Source organism: Vicugna pacos, chromosome 8 (genome assembly GCF_048564905.1).
Source record: "Vicugna pacos chromosome 8, VicPac4, whole genome shotgun sequence".
NCBI lineage: Eukaryota > Metazoa > Chordata > Mammalia > Artiodactyla > Camelidae > Vicugna > Vicugna pacos.
This window is the reverse complement of record NC_132994.1, coordinates 37477553-37492293: the sequence shown is the minus strand read 5'-3', so window position 1 is coordinate 37492293 and position 14741 is coordinate 37477553. Positions and strand designations below refer to the sequence as shown.

The 14741-nt window shown below is 41.0% G+C and overlaps 1 long non-coding RNA gene across 1 annotated transcript in view; it reads left to right on the top strand.

Annotated features, from left to right (window-relative positions):
• Positions 1 to 1414: 1414 nt before the first annotated feature.
• LOC116281549 (uncharacterized) overlaps positions 1415 to 14741 on the top strand; it is a 489842-nt gene continuing 476515 nt past the window's right edge. The window contains exon 1 of the long non-coding RNA XR_012074938.1: positions 1415 to 1713. This is a non-coding gene — a long non-coding RNA (uncharacterized lncRNA). The remainder of the gene's footprint in view (positions 1714 to 14741) is intronic.

The window sequence follows — 14741 nt, the reverse complement described above, 5'->3', positions numbered from 1 at the left end:
GGGAAAGGGAACATATTAAGTCATATTAGTGTCACTGGTGACAACAAGTTGCCTGTTAGTTCATTAATAGTAGGTAGTCAATATATATGCCAAATAAAGGAATGAGTAAACAAATGTTTGCTGAAGGCAAGTGAATTTACCCAATTTATAGAAGACAGAGGGTTAAATCCAACAGGCTGATAAATTCTTCTGATTCCATGCCAATAGCTTTAGGGAATAAATGTCTCAAGATAGGGGCTTGGAGGAGGGGCTCAGCAAGGTAGCACAGAGGAGTGGGTGTGCTGCTTTCAGTGCTTTTTTCTGCTGGCAAAGAATTAAGGGCATTTACCCAGTTAAAGATATAGATCAATGGATGAAGTTAATTTGGGATCATTTTATGTACATTATCTGTAGCAAAATGTCACCCACATGACAGGCATCTGCACGGTGCTTCCAGGGCTTTTAGTAGGAGCTTTAAATGAATGTAACTAATGGAAAATGTTAGCATCAATGAAAACAACTTTTCACTGATTTAAGTATTTGCTGATGTAATTTATTTATAATACTACATCCCTACATTAGCAGGGGGAAAAGGGCTAACAGTATTTTTTGAGGTGTAACAGAGAGAGGCAACAACAAGAACAATTACGTTTACATTTTCCGTTTGTAAAAGTATCAGTGATGGAAATGACAAGACCTCAGTACATGATTTTCCTATACTTGGTCACCAGCAAAAATCAATTCTTCATGTATGATGTGTGGGCAATGATACACCCCTGTAGGGTTCTTGAGGGAATTGAGTGAGGCAGTATCTGTAATATTAGCACAGTTCCTGACTGAAGGTTAGGGCTTAATTAATAGTCATTATGGTTGTAATATATATGCATTGTTAAGAATAAACAATTGCAAAAGCAATAGTGATTGTCCACATTCCTATGATGCTTTATTGAGTTTTTGGACAATGAAGGAAACATGCTTAAGATTCTTTATTTGGACAAAATTAGAATTTTCAGATATGCGGGTAATTGAAATGTTTGCATTTGAAGCAAACAAAAAAATACAAGAAACAGGTGTTGTATATCTTAAGAAAGTGCTTTCTAATTAATAGCCATATGGAGAAAGGTGAAGGCTAGATAATTAATTCAAATGGCCTAATCATGTGCTTATTTTGATAGATGCAGAAAAAGCATTTGATAAAATTCACAGCAAGCCAAAAGCTGAGGTGCCGAGGTTTAAAGCAAAGAAAGGGTTTGCTCACAACGCAGCAAGCTAGGAGACAGAACAAGTCTCAAACCCACCTCTGAAGGCTAGGGGCTTGGGATAGTTATGAGATGAAGCTGGAGCATGGGCAACGGTAATTGGCAACAAGAAAAAGGTGCGTAACCGTCATTCTGCGCAGACGCAACTAAGCTGCTGGCGTCTTCGTGGTACGCATGCTCAGAAAACGACGGCGTTGGCGCACTTTCAGGGTGAAGTTTGCGGCCCTCTGAGGTAACAAGGTGTGGAAGCGGACGCACGCCCAGATAGAGGGTCAGTGGGGTGACCAGTCTTAACCAGTTGGAGCTCGAATTAGGCACAGCCAACTCCAAGTTCCTAAAAAACAAGTTGGGCAAACACCTTATTGTTCAGGCTACGCGATGCTTGGAGGGCACGCAAGTTTTTTTTATAAAAACGAAGAGTGCGTGAGTGACGGCAAGTTACAGGTGTGACGGTTTCAATACGAGAAGACGCCAGGTAAGTTTCTTACACTGACTCTGTTTTCTTATGTTTAAAGTGAAACCTGTGGTTCCTAACTACTTTGTAGAGTCAAGTAAGGTGATAGGTGTGGAATGCTCTGGAAAAAGCTGTAAAGCGTGGTGAAAAGGGAGGTTGGCGAGAGTGTATCTGTGCCCTTGCTCAGCTCCTGCTATACCAGCTACTGTTTCAAGGAAACCTAACTAGGCAGAGTCATGGTTACCTAAAATTTGGAAACTGACTTCCCCAAGCCTCTCAAGCGTGACACAAATACAGTGCATATTGGGACCCTCTTGCCTTGCATTTCACTGAGCAGGACGTGATTTGGTCCCCAAAGCTGATTACCATCTTCCTCTTCATGTAGCAAAATGTGGCCGAGCCCATGACACCTGTGTATTCCAACTGCAGTTATCTCATTTTTCTCTGAATTCTCGTCACATTACTTTGTGCAGTTTGAGGACTAAATTGTTTATCCATTGCTTTGTGTCCATGCTGACTTCAGATCCTGAGGGTAAAGTGCATATCTGATGTATGATTTTACACCCAGCAGAATCTAGCAGAGTGCTTGGCACAGAATAGACCGTAGTGAGCAGGCATTTATTGATTGATGAGGATGTGTTACTGGATTTGAAATCTCACCCAGCACACAACTTCCGATAGCAGCTAGGGAAGCAAGGGAATGCTGGGGCAAATGAGCAAAAGGTAAATTGAGAAAACTAGGTTTAGATGTGATGAATAAGAGAGAACTGAAATGAAGGATTAATTCAAGTCCACAGGTCAAATTCAAAGAAATGTAATAGGAGATTTTTAACCAAGAAATAATGTATAATTTTATTAAACCCCAATTTAAATCAGTTTTCCAGCATAATGTATCAAAGATGCAGCAAGACATGGGAAAAGAGTGAAGGAAAGGGAACTGTTATTTCACGTGCCTATTATGTGCCGGAGTCTGCAAAAATGCTTTATATAAACTCCAATTTAAAAAAAAGGATGTGATTTTCCGTTAAGCTATCAATAGTGCAAGGGTGAAAACAACTCTAATGATTATACTTGGATTAAGAAAGATGGGGCAATTCTGGGATTTTGTGGCTTTTCTCCTCCCTCAATGTTAGGAGTTACAGTGGAGGACTAACTGCCAGTCGATACTCATTAAAGGAAAGCCTGAGAGTGCTGGAAAGAATAGGTAGTGACGGATACCAGGAAATATTTTCTAGGAACTTATTGTAAGATTTGCAAGGCATATGCATGATTTCTGCAGTTCACACTGGGTTCTTTGACTTTCTATCAAGCTCATCAAAAAAAGTAGAACAAAATGAATTGCAAAGACGTACTTTTGAGGAGAGATGTTTGAACAATATATGAGAAAACAGAATGAAAGGGAAGTTAATAACCATGTTTTTTTTTTTTAGGAGGGGGAGTCAAATAGTCTTCTGTTTCTCTTCTAAGAAAAATTTGAATTCTAATGGATCTTAGACTGCATGTCACCTTTTGGGAGCTATTATTTTTGGTATGGAGTGGTTGATAAAATGCTATTTTCCTATTGAATCGAGATAAGAATGGGCCAAAATTATAATTGTTTTCATGTCTGAAGTCACTAGATACATATTTCAATAGAGAATGTTAAAGAAAAAGTATTTTAAGCTATGGAGAAAAAGGCACAGAAGTGACATGTTGAAAGGGAATGGAGTGTCATTAAAAGTTATTTCATGATAGAGGAAAATTCCATTGGCTTTGATTCTTATAGAAGATTCTCTTTCCTCCTAGAGTCAGTGTTATCATTGGGTTAGATAATATGCAGGTAAATTCTTGCTGTTTTCACACTTGAGTTGCAACCAATCTCAGGATTTGTTTTCACATGCACTATAAATCCATGGAGTGAAAGGCACACATTAATGAATAACTGAATTTTCTTCTGCTCCTGGAGATTTGAAATGTGAGCCAGCTCAAAAAAAAAAAAAATACGGAAGCCGGTCCAAACTTGGTCAATATCTCTTTTATTTCCTAAAGTCAATTTTGTCAACTGCCAAAAAAAAAATTTCTAATTTTTTAATGCTTGAATGAATAATTTACTCTCAGACATTGAATGATCCAAAACAAACAAGCCAGTTTGTATATTTAGTTATATGAACTTTTGAATGTACTGACTCAATAAATCTAATACTTTACTGAACTTAAATAAAGTGTAGACACCTAAGGGCCCTGCCATTAATTCTCTCTCCCTGCAGACATTGTGACCTCCCTTTATCCTTTAAGATTTGTTTCCTCCTTAGGGTACTGTAAATATTTTATGTATGTTTTGCTGTTAGGTCAGTGCTGCTTCTCAGTAGGCATGTGGCTGACCTTTGGTGTGGTTTCAGTAAGTTTCCTAGGATATTCTGCTGTTTGTGTCAAGATGTTAGTTGTTATTGATTTTTTCATAGAAATATGTGATAGATATTAATATATTCAACACTACTAATGAGAAAATTGAGCTTTAGGCAGGTTGGTTCATGGATCGTTTCAATCCTAAGTGATGCACTTTTTTTGAGGGAGCAGGGGCTGTAAGCCTTGTTCGTTGCTTCTGATTACTCTTTTGCTCCAGGGTCATCTAGCAGGTCTGATGATACTCTCTGTGGCTTCTGTGTTAGTGATGTCTTGTTTGACTCCCCAGTCTAAATTGGGGTCCCCTCACCCTCTCTTCTTCACCTTGTACTTTTCCCTCAGCATTTATAACAAGTGGGGCTTTACGTTTGTGTGATTCCTAATACATGTGTCACAGACTCTGCTACAAACTCTGTGAGGGAGGGGATTGTGTCTCTCACTCTCACTGCTGCACCACCAGTGTCCACCACAGACACTGATGCAGAGTGGGCACTCAGTAAATGGTGTTGAAAGACTAGGTTAAGGTGAGATTCAAGGTGTGTACGACTCCAGAGTTATCGATTTATCCATTGAGGAATTGTTGCATGGTTCCCATGATCAGCCCTCACATGGGGATTGTTAACTCCTGGTATGCCCTGTATCCTATTTCCTAAACCTAGTTCATATTGAAACTAGATTGGAAGCTCATTGAGAGCAGGTCCCATTGTTTACATGTATAGTAAGTGAAGCGCATCGTTAGTTGGTCCTCAATAAACACTCATTGATTAAGAGCTGATCGTAAAGTGTAACCTATTATTAGAGCCTTCTCTATTTCACTGAAGTCATACTCTGTCACTGTCCCTTGGCTTGCCCTATTCTTCCGTTATGATGACTAACCATCCTAATGATGATTATGGCACTAGGTTCTGCTTGATGTTAATGTTTCATTGTTTCTCCTTTATTCCCCGACATTTGGAGTGATCTTTCAAATCCTTGAAGAGGTGAGTTGCACTGTCTGTGGCAGATGCCACATTTATATGGTGTACCACACAACTCTGAAAGCCATACAGAAATTCAGGGCACTCAGATTGAAAAACGAACACTTTCCACGTTGAAAAGAGAATGAGTTACATATTTTTGGCATTACATATGTTCTTCCTCCCATTTATAAGATCCAGAATCCACGGCCGGGCACAGAGTAGGAGATTTAACACATTCTGCTTTGGGTCTTTGTTGTTTTTTCTTCCCACTCCCCCACCCCCATGGCATCCACTCTGTTCTTTTTGTTCTTCAAACTTTGGTGCTAACTTCAGAGCTGCAGACATGTCATAGATCACAGATTTATATATATGAGTTAAGAGCAGGAATGCTAAAATAATTTCTTTCTCAGGCCTTAAAGATAGATGGCAGGTCAAGACACTCGAGTTCATAGCCAAACATACCGAGGCGCAGAGCAGCATGGCAGTAATTTGAGTTGTGTGTGCCAAAAGTGCTTGTTCAGCACTAACAAGAAATAGGAGAACAGGATCAGTATAATCTCTTATTCTTATTAAATTAAAAAAAAAAAGCAGAGTAATGCCAAGGTTATGACATGAAGTGATGAGACCAAAAAAAAAAAAAAGCCTCAAAAAATAAAACACACACAACTCAAGGTTTTTCTGATGCTTCGTCTTCTGTTTATAGGCACGTGAAGGAATAAAAATAAGCCCCATGGCATGAGTTATAGACGGAGTATCTGCCTTTAGCTTGGAATTTCCTGGCATTTTTCAGCTTGTGACAGAGACTTGATGTGATTAAACAAAGGCTTTTCTCCAAATTTAAAGTTCTTTTTTTTTTTCAAAGCTGAATTTAATATGCTCTAACTTTTTTTTTGTTTTAAATGGGAGCAGATGCCTCTGTTCTATAAGCTGGCTACCAGAGTCTGAGAATAAATGGAGAGAGCAGGCCTGTTGTAGTGGAGGCTAAAGTGACCGTCTGCCATGTTTGCCTTTTATAATTACATGTTGCCCCCAAGCTCCCCAGAAGCAGAGCCCGCTATCTTCCACCGGCTGAGGCTAGGGCAGAGGGTGGCTTCCACTGGATGGGATTTCGCTTGGACTCACTTGGAGGAAGCACAGCCTTCAGGGCCAAGCTCACCTGGTGAGCCACATCACCACTCTCCCCAAGAGAAGAGAGAAAGAGGATCAGGGGAACCCCCTCTAGCGAGGTACAAGGTTGTCAGAATTACCACCATCATTCTCTTTTTCCCAGGGATAAAGATGAGCTAGAGATATGAGGACAAGTGAACTGAGTGAAGTGGTCAACTGTCCTGGGGACCCCCTGGTTATGCCTGGGTCTGGTCCTAGGCAGGGGCAGCCAGCATTCTCTACATCCTTGAGATTTTTGTGGGATGGGCCAGGTGAGGATGGGAGACAGTGCCGGCCCCTGGTAAGTACAGCGCCTTCCCTTTAAGGCAGGGGTTGTCACCATCACTGAGGAGCAGGAGTTAGACAAGGAAACTAGGACCTGAGCAACCAACTACTAAGAGGTGGGGGCTGAAGAATAGGATCCTAGGCAGCCTGTATTCCAGTCCTTCCTTCTGCAGGGTAGAGCAGAGGGAGCTGGGGCGTACTCCTTGCTTTCCTTTCAACAGCGGTGGTCTTCAGCATAGGCAGTGAAGGGATGTCTGTGGTCGAAAGGGCTCTGGCAAAGATCCCCTGGCCCCCAGCTGTCCCAGTACTAGGTGTCACCCCTGAGAGATGGATTTGCAATAGTAAATAATGCTTTAGTAATAATTAATAATAATTCAGAAAATCATTCTGGTGAGGGTTGGAGGGAGGGAATTTATATCTTAGGGTAGATTTGTTTTAAGAAAATTGTTTTGTCTACCAGTAGATCAGCTCCACACAGGAAAGTAAAATATTGACTGATGGAAGGATCGAGGATTTATTTCAGTGGTCTGTGGCTAGGAATTGAAGAATTCTTGTCCCAGTGATGAGACCATGCACAAGTCACCAGGGTTCTTGGGGCTCAGATTTGTTGTATGTATAAAACAAGTGTGTCATATGAGTGGACATGGTGGTCAGCTTGCAAGATCTCTAAGGTTCTTTCTAGGCCTGACATTCTGTGGGGAAGTGATTCTTGAGAAGGAGGCAGAGCCCAGGACATCGAAGCTGGCAGGGAGATTTGAAGTGGTGCTGAGTGTCTAAAATAAATGGTTTTCTGCTGATAAAGACCATGTTTCCTTAAAAAGATATTTTTGATTGGAATCTATATTTATTTATGAGACATGTTCCTGTGGACCTACTATATGCAAAGAAATACCATTCACAGTTTGGATGTCTGTGCGTGTGTGTGTGTGTGTGTGTGTGTGTGTGTGAGCATGTGCATGTTAGTTGGTCATTATCTTGTTGGGGCTCTTCTAAAGCCCAACCCACTCAAAATGTAAATTTTTACTAGTTCATTCACAGATTTTTGACTTGAGAGGCTGTAATGGCTGTAGTTAAATATACATTAAGGCACATTAAAGCCTTAACATTAAGAAAAGCACAAGGATTTGAAAATTTTTTTGCACTAGAATAAACTTTTATTTGCTGATGGGTTTCACCACCAGCTCACTTTTCTGAATTCTTATAAACCGCCCATTCAGTAAAGAAATTACACATAAAAATGTTACTTTAGAAACTGCAGGGTGCTTTGAGAATTTAACCTCCAAGGATCATTGGGTCCTTGACACTTATGGTTTATACAGAATAGTATAAATGTGCAAAAAAAAAAAAAAAGTGCTGAAATTGAGTTAAGGCCGTGCTCTAGCATTTGACCAGGAAAAGCATTCGAAAGCCCCTAAAATATGAAACCTGAAAGTCCAACCTAACACTTTCACAGACAACCTTTAGCTCCATAAAATGTTGAGAACATTAAGGAATTAGCCATAGAAAAATCATGGTGATTTCCCTTAGAAGCTTTAAAAAATGATGGGCCTGGAGAGTTACAGACTCTGAGCCACAGGGAATGAAGTGGGAAGATAAAGCTTTCCGGAAGAGCAGAATCACTTAGCAGTAAGATATCAAAAGCAACATGTTGTCAGAATTAGTCACTCTCTTTTAATGTTCCCAAAGTGGCTTCTTGGGGCCTGTTAGAGCCGTTGCCAGAGATCTCACCTATAACGCATCCAGCTATGGACATGATTGTCTCTCCCGGGCTCTGATGGATGCTCAAGGAAGGGAACTTTGTCATTTGTTTCTGTCCCCTCCACGATGACAGTCCCAAAGATGAAAATGCTGACCACTGAAGCCATTCATGCCTTTTAGTCTCTGAACTGCCTCTCCCAAGTGACTACCTGAAATTTTCACTCAGGAGCGTCACAGTCATCTACCTGACAAAGCACACAGGACTCTTGCTCCCCTGCCCCCCAACCTCTCCCCCATCTGCTGCTTCTCCATTTCAGTAGTTGGCATAACTCTCCACCCAGTTGCTCAGCTTAAACCTCTAAAGCCATCCTTGATTCTTTCTGCCATTTACACCCTGTCTTCCAGTTCCTCATCACCACCTGCAAAACTTACCCCGAAACCACTCTTCTTCCTTTCTAACGGTCACTCTAATGCCAGTCAGCTTGACTACTGTGATAGCGTGGCCCAGCTTCCACACTTGTCCCTGCTCCAGCCCAAGCCATTCTCTACCAGCAGCCAGAGTGATCTTTTGAAAAGTTAGGTCTGAGTACATCACATGTGTGCTATACCCTCCACTGGGTCCCCAGGGCACTTAGAATAAAATCCCAAACTACTCCCGAGGCCACACAGCCCGGCCTGCCTTGGCACGTCTTGCTTCTCTGACCTCCTCTCGTACCAGTCTGCCCATCGCTCACCGTGCCTCAACCACACAGGCCTCCTCTGTTTTTGAACACAAGACTCAGTCATGCCCTTGCTTTACTTAGTGGAGAATACTCTGCTCCACACACCTCAGGGGCTGCTCCTTCGTGTCAGTCTGCTGTCTGCTCAAGTGTCTGTTTCTCAGCGAGCTCTTACCCGACCACCCTGCCTAAATTAGCACGCACCCCAGTGCCCCTTATCTCTGTGACATCGCTCTATTTTGTTTTAGTTGGAGCATGTAGCACTAGTAAACATTATCATTTGGTCATTGATTATGTGCTTCTTTAGTGTTTGCTTTCCATTACGTCCCCGGCTCCCTGCTTAGATGGAAGGCCCCTGTGAGCAGGAGCCTTGCTTGTTTTGTTTTTTGTTCTTCATTGCAGTCTGGGACTTAGTAGGACTCTGTAAATAACTGATGGCTGAATACATGAATCCATGTACACACTTTCTGTTCCATTCCTCAACTCTGCCTTTAGTGAGACCCTGTTGATATAGAAATAGATGAGGGTGGTGAGAGGAGATAAGAAAGGCATAACACGTGGTCTCTGTTCCCTTACCTGTCTCACCCACCCACCACCAGACACCAGCACATGTGGGAAGTGGCCCAGATAAGGATATTGGGGGGTCTGGGCACACCTTCCCCATCCCACTTTCCTTAGTATCACAGCCTGATAAATGAAGTCAGAAATGACACAGTAGAAGTAGGAAATAAATCAGTAAGTTGAAGGTCATGTCCAGAGCTACAAACCTTCGTGACTTGAGTAAATGCAGTTTTACTGAGCTCACCATTCTTGTTGGTCTAACCAAACTGAGAGTGTCTTGGTAGGCCCACCTTGTTCCAGGGCCTCTAGATAATGGGAAATGGCCTTTAGATGAATTTTTCACACACGCACATGCACATGCACACACACACCGTTGGCCTTCAAGGGCAATTAGATCTATGGACTTTGGGACATACCAGAACTCTATCTCTGATATCAAAAAGCCTGAAATATATTTGGGAAGGCATGACATAAACTCAAGGGAAATGAAATAACTACCTAAGGAGAAGACTTAAGAAACACTACAAAGTAACAATGTATGCAAAAATGATGACATCAGAACCAAAGAGCGATTGAGTATAAAAATTATTAGAGGGGTCTCCACATTTTACAAAACTATAAAATCATAGGGGATGCAGTGAGGCTGGGAGAACACAGTTTTCTCAGTACATTGGAAATAAATATATACCAAATTTTTTTTTGCAACTTACTGCCAGATCTAAAGTTGAATCACATTCCATTAGGGCCAATTAACATAACCGACATATCAGTTAAATTTTTAAACTAATGGACTAAAGGATAACGTGTTCTTCTATTCTAAATATTAAGATTTTTATGAGAAAAAATGACTCCTAGTCCTATTTGCCTATTTGCAGGTTTATATTTATCTCTTTATTATTCAGAACATATATTCCAGATAGAGATTATATAGTTCCTTTACTCTTTTTTTGTTTACATACGTTGCCCTTCTTTTTTCTTTCAGTAACTCAGGAAGAAAGATAAATCATCCCCATCATGTTTCATTTTTGTTTTGTTTTGTTTTATTTTATTAACTTTTTTTTATTATCTTTTATCAGCAGCTCTAATGAAAATCTTGAAAAGAGAGAAATTTGAAACCAGTTGTTTCACCGAGCTTATGGGGTTGTCTGGTGATTTTGGGGGTCTTCTGTGCCCTTGGCATCACCCAGAGGGCAGTGCGCATAAAATGTATACAGTGCTGGGCACACAGTCATGGATGGGGTCCTGACTTGCTCCAGGCTGTCAGGCAGGCCTGTGGAACATGCTGTTCTCCACATTCTCCACGGCTCTGCTGTAAGCTGGCTGGCCCTCTTCCACGAGCTCCCTTTCAGAGTTGCCTGGGCTCTTTCAAGTCATGAGAGAATATCACTAGACTTCTCTAGCACCTTTAGCTCCTCAGGATTCTGTTGCTCTAAACTAACATAGTTTCTAAAAGGAAAACCTCCGTGACTTGAGTAAATGCAGAACAAAGTAACTTGGTTAATATAAGCTCTCCTCCGAAAAAAGGCAGTGAAAACCTACTGTTTATTATTTAGACAAATTTGATATGTTTCAGCCTACATTCATTTGCAGCTCTTCAGTGGGGGAATTTTTGTCACAGATGACTAGGTTGAGAGTTTCTAGGGTCGTCCTTGGGTAAGACATTTGCTGGTTGAGTAGCTTTTATAGCTGAATTCTTTATCAGAAAGACTTCATAGGCAGCTGAATATTTTATTGCCTTTTCTCAGTCTAGTTAACAAGGGAGAATAATCCACTGAGAAATGCAGAAATACATATTCAACTTAGACTGTAGCCATTTAAAAAGCGTTTCTGGAAATATCATGATCATTTTATGGACTGTGAACTCTTTCAATTTTCAGATTTAAAATTTACATCATAACCATAAAAGTTTTGAAGATCTTTAGGAAAAAACCCTCACTGCTCCCTCAAAACTTACGTCTGAAGCTGACTAGCCTCATGAAACACCCCTTTATGTAGGGGAAAACTTTGTAAAATCTAGGGCTTACAGTTGAATCAGGACCATTGATATCTCAAATCATATTTATGTTTACCTGGCATATACACCCTTAGACATCTCTTGTATGATCCCCAGTTTATAAGTGGTAAGTGCTCAGAGCGTGCCTAGGAGAGCATCCAGTGTTTATGTTTGTCCTGGCACTTTGTTTCAGTTGATTCTTCCAGGGTAAGGGGAGGAGAAGTACCTGAGGCCTGTGCTGGATGTACAGCTGAGCTATTCTGTCAGCAGGCAGCCTCTGAAAGCAGCCATTAAGATGCATTCTGTTAACTCTTACTATAGCTCAGGCCAATTTGCTAGTTTCCAAAATCATTCGATATAATTAATTTTATTTATTTACATATAATGATATTCTTATTTATTACTACTTCCTGGTGATGTTTTAAGCAAAATTTGTTTAACAAAACACTGCTTCATCTTAATGGGAGTTTCTTTTCCTTTGTGTGGTCCTTCGTTTGTAAAGTATACTTTGCAAATCAAAAATGCTCTTAGCATAACAAAGCCATTTACTTTATTATTTTTATTATTTTTTAAAGTCATTTACTTTAAACGGAAGCTTAAGAAAAATATTGATTTACTATAATGGAACTTTCTTCCGGTTTTGATATGCCTGGTAATATTACTAATGTGACTATTTTGCTGTGACTACTTACGTATATGTGTATGGACACACATACATATATTTCTTTCTTTGTCCTGTAGTGATAAAAAAATAATATAGACTTCAATTTAGAATATGTAAAGGAATACTTGTTAATTTAAACCTTTACTTGATAATCTTATGTTGAATTTGCTTACTAGTCTTCAGTTGGTATGTATTAACCTTCAAATGCAGGATCATTATTTATCTCCAATCCATGAAAAACATACATTCTCATCAGGAAACAGCTGGAGAGTAGAGGGAAGGAGCTGTTTGATACAGGACCACTGAGGTGACCAGTCTTAATATCTCTGTATTTCAAAGAAGGGTTCCTGCATAGAGGCAGGTTTATGTTTGAGGAGGGGGTGACACTTTTTCTATTATTTCTATAATGCAAGAGTTTTAGTTCCCAAATTTCCCAATCTTTTAATTGTGTGTGAGAAGAAAAAGAACTTTTGCTTCACACTTTTATTTGTCCCCATTATGTTTCTAGTATTTTTGTTATATAGTAGACAGTATGGACACTCTGTGAGATCTATGTACTTTTCTACTTCTGAGGCGAGGAACCTGGGATTCAGGGGACCTCAGCAGGTGCTCATGGGTGCAGTTGTCCAGACCAAGCGGGGCTTTTAACGACGTCTCTAACTCAGCAGCCCATCTTCTTTGCTTATGGGATGCCACCAGTGACCCCCGAGCCTCTGGTCTTGTCCATTATTCTCAGTGCTTTAAATATTTAATTGTCCTTTAATATCTCTCCAAACGTGCTCCACGTCTTCTAAATCCTGGTTGAGAATGGGCCCCAGATCTGTTTGGAGCAGTCTCCTAAAGGTCAGGTCCATCTCCGGAGGAAGCTCCTCCCTGGGACAGAGAACATCAGATAATAGTTCTCCAGATGTTTTCAGTGACAGAGGACTAAGATACATGTCAAGATCAAAGTGGAGCTGCAAGGGAACAGGTGCCCCAGCTGGCATCTGTGATCCAAGGGAAGTGGGCACGTCCGTTTTAGGCGCTGCATTTGTAACTGCATATGGAGCCTGGGGGGTCCAGGCTGGGTCTAAAGGAGATTAGCGTGGATTTATCTGATGAGGTTGAGGAGTTGGTGGGCCCAAGTCAATATTCATGTGGGTTTATTTGGCTTAAGGAGTAGGTGTAAGTATTAGGAGGAGAGCCTTTGTGTGGTGGATATTTCCCTGAACCTACCCATTGTCCAGAGTGTGTGGACTGGAGGGTTGGGGTAAAACTGAAGAAGCTGGAAGGTCTTTGGAGATCATGAGAGGGGTGGGTGAAGGGTTTGACAGTGACTAAGTGTGACATGGTGCAGGGTGGAATTGTCTTCCCCACTGTGTGGGGAGTAGAGCGGGCTCTGGCACATGCAGCTGGCAGTGCTGGCTGCATCAGGACCCGTTTCCAGGGGCACGGAAGGCACTCCCAGCACTGGTGATGGAGTGGCATGATGGTGAGGACAGAAGAGCATAAAGAAGGAACGCCCTGGGGCCCACAGTCCATTAGAGGGGTGTATCCAAGATGGCTTCTCAGACTCCCAGAAATATCCAGGGGAGACTTTGCAGGGACTTCATCATCGTGTTGAGGGGAGTCAAAGTTGAGTGATTACTTTTTACTCTTAACCTGACCACATCTGCATCCATGGTTTGGTGATCCGGGGGACATCTGGGTCATAATTTATGGAGATTGTTAAGAATTCAAATAAACCAGAGGGTTATGGGTCTCCACATTGCAGAGGAAGGACCCACCATTTTCTGGCCACAGGTTGACACTGGTGATACAGCAAAATTACAGGTCGTGGGACATCTAGGACTCTGCTCTGAAGGCATTACTCAGCTCCAGTCTTCTGTCTTCTACTCTCCCATCAGAGGGGAATGAGTTTCCGCTGTTTCTTACGTTTTTTTTTTTTTAAGACACTCAAACCGAAGTCGTTCCTGCTTTCCGTCCTGTGCTTTATGTAACTAGAAGTTATTACTGTGTCAGAATACATGAATGAAGAAAGCACCTCTAAGTCTGCAGTTTGTGCTTTTGATTGCTTTTTTTTTTTAGGGCCTCAATGGCTCAGAATTCCTCCTATGCAGTTTCTGTGTAGAAGAGTTATTTTTTTTAATCATCTATTTTGGACCTTACATGTTGAATAGAGTAGAGCTTCAGTTTTATCATCAGACATTCTGTTGACTGAGAAGTTTATCCAGACTATGTCCTGTTGACCAATATACCTACTACCTCCGCAAAGGATTCAGTATAATTACAAATTCAATAGGGAATTTAATAAGGAGGAAGAGAAAAGGTTGGAACGGGACAGAATATGTGTGTGTGGAAACCCAAGTTGTACATCTTCTCCTCAGTTCCTGATGGTGCCTGGAATCCCCAGTCACATTTTTGACACACATCCCTCCAAAATGGATTTAAAGGAATGATGTATATATAGAGTGCCCAAAACCAGACCTTTAGAAACATGAGTGAGAAACTCATGGTTTAGTCAACGGCAAATGACTATAGGATAAAACTTAGATGACTGTTTATTTCAGTTATACTTTGTGCTAAAAAAACAAATTTTCTTTCTTTGTAAGGCAAGATATTTAACCCAACAAACACTTCCCATAGTATATTCTGAGAAGTGT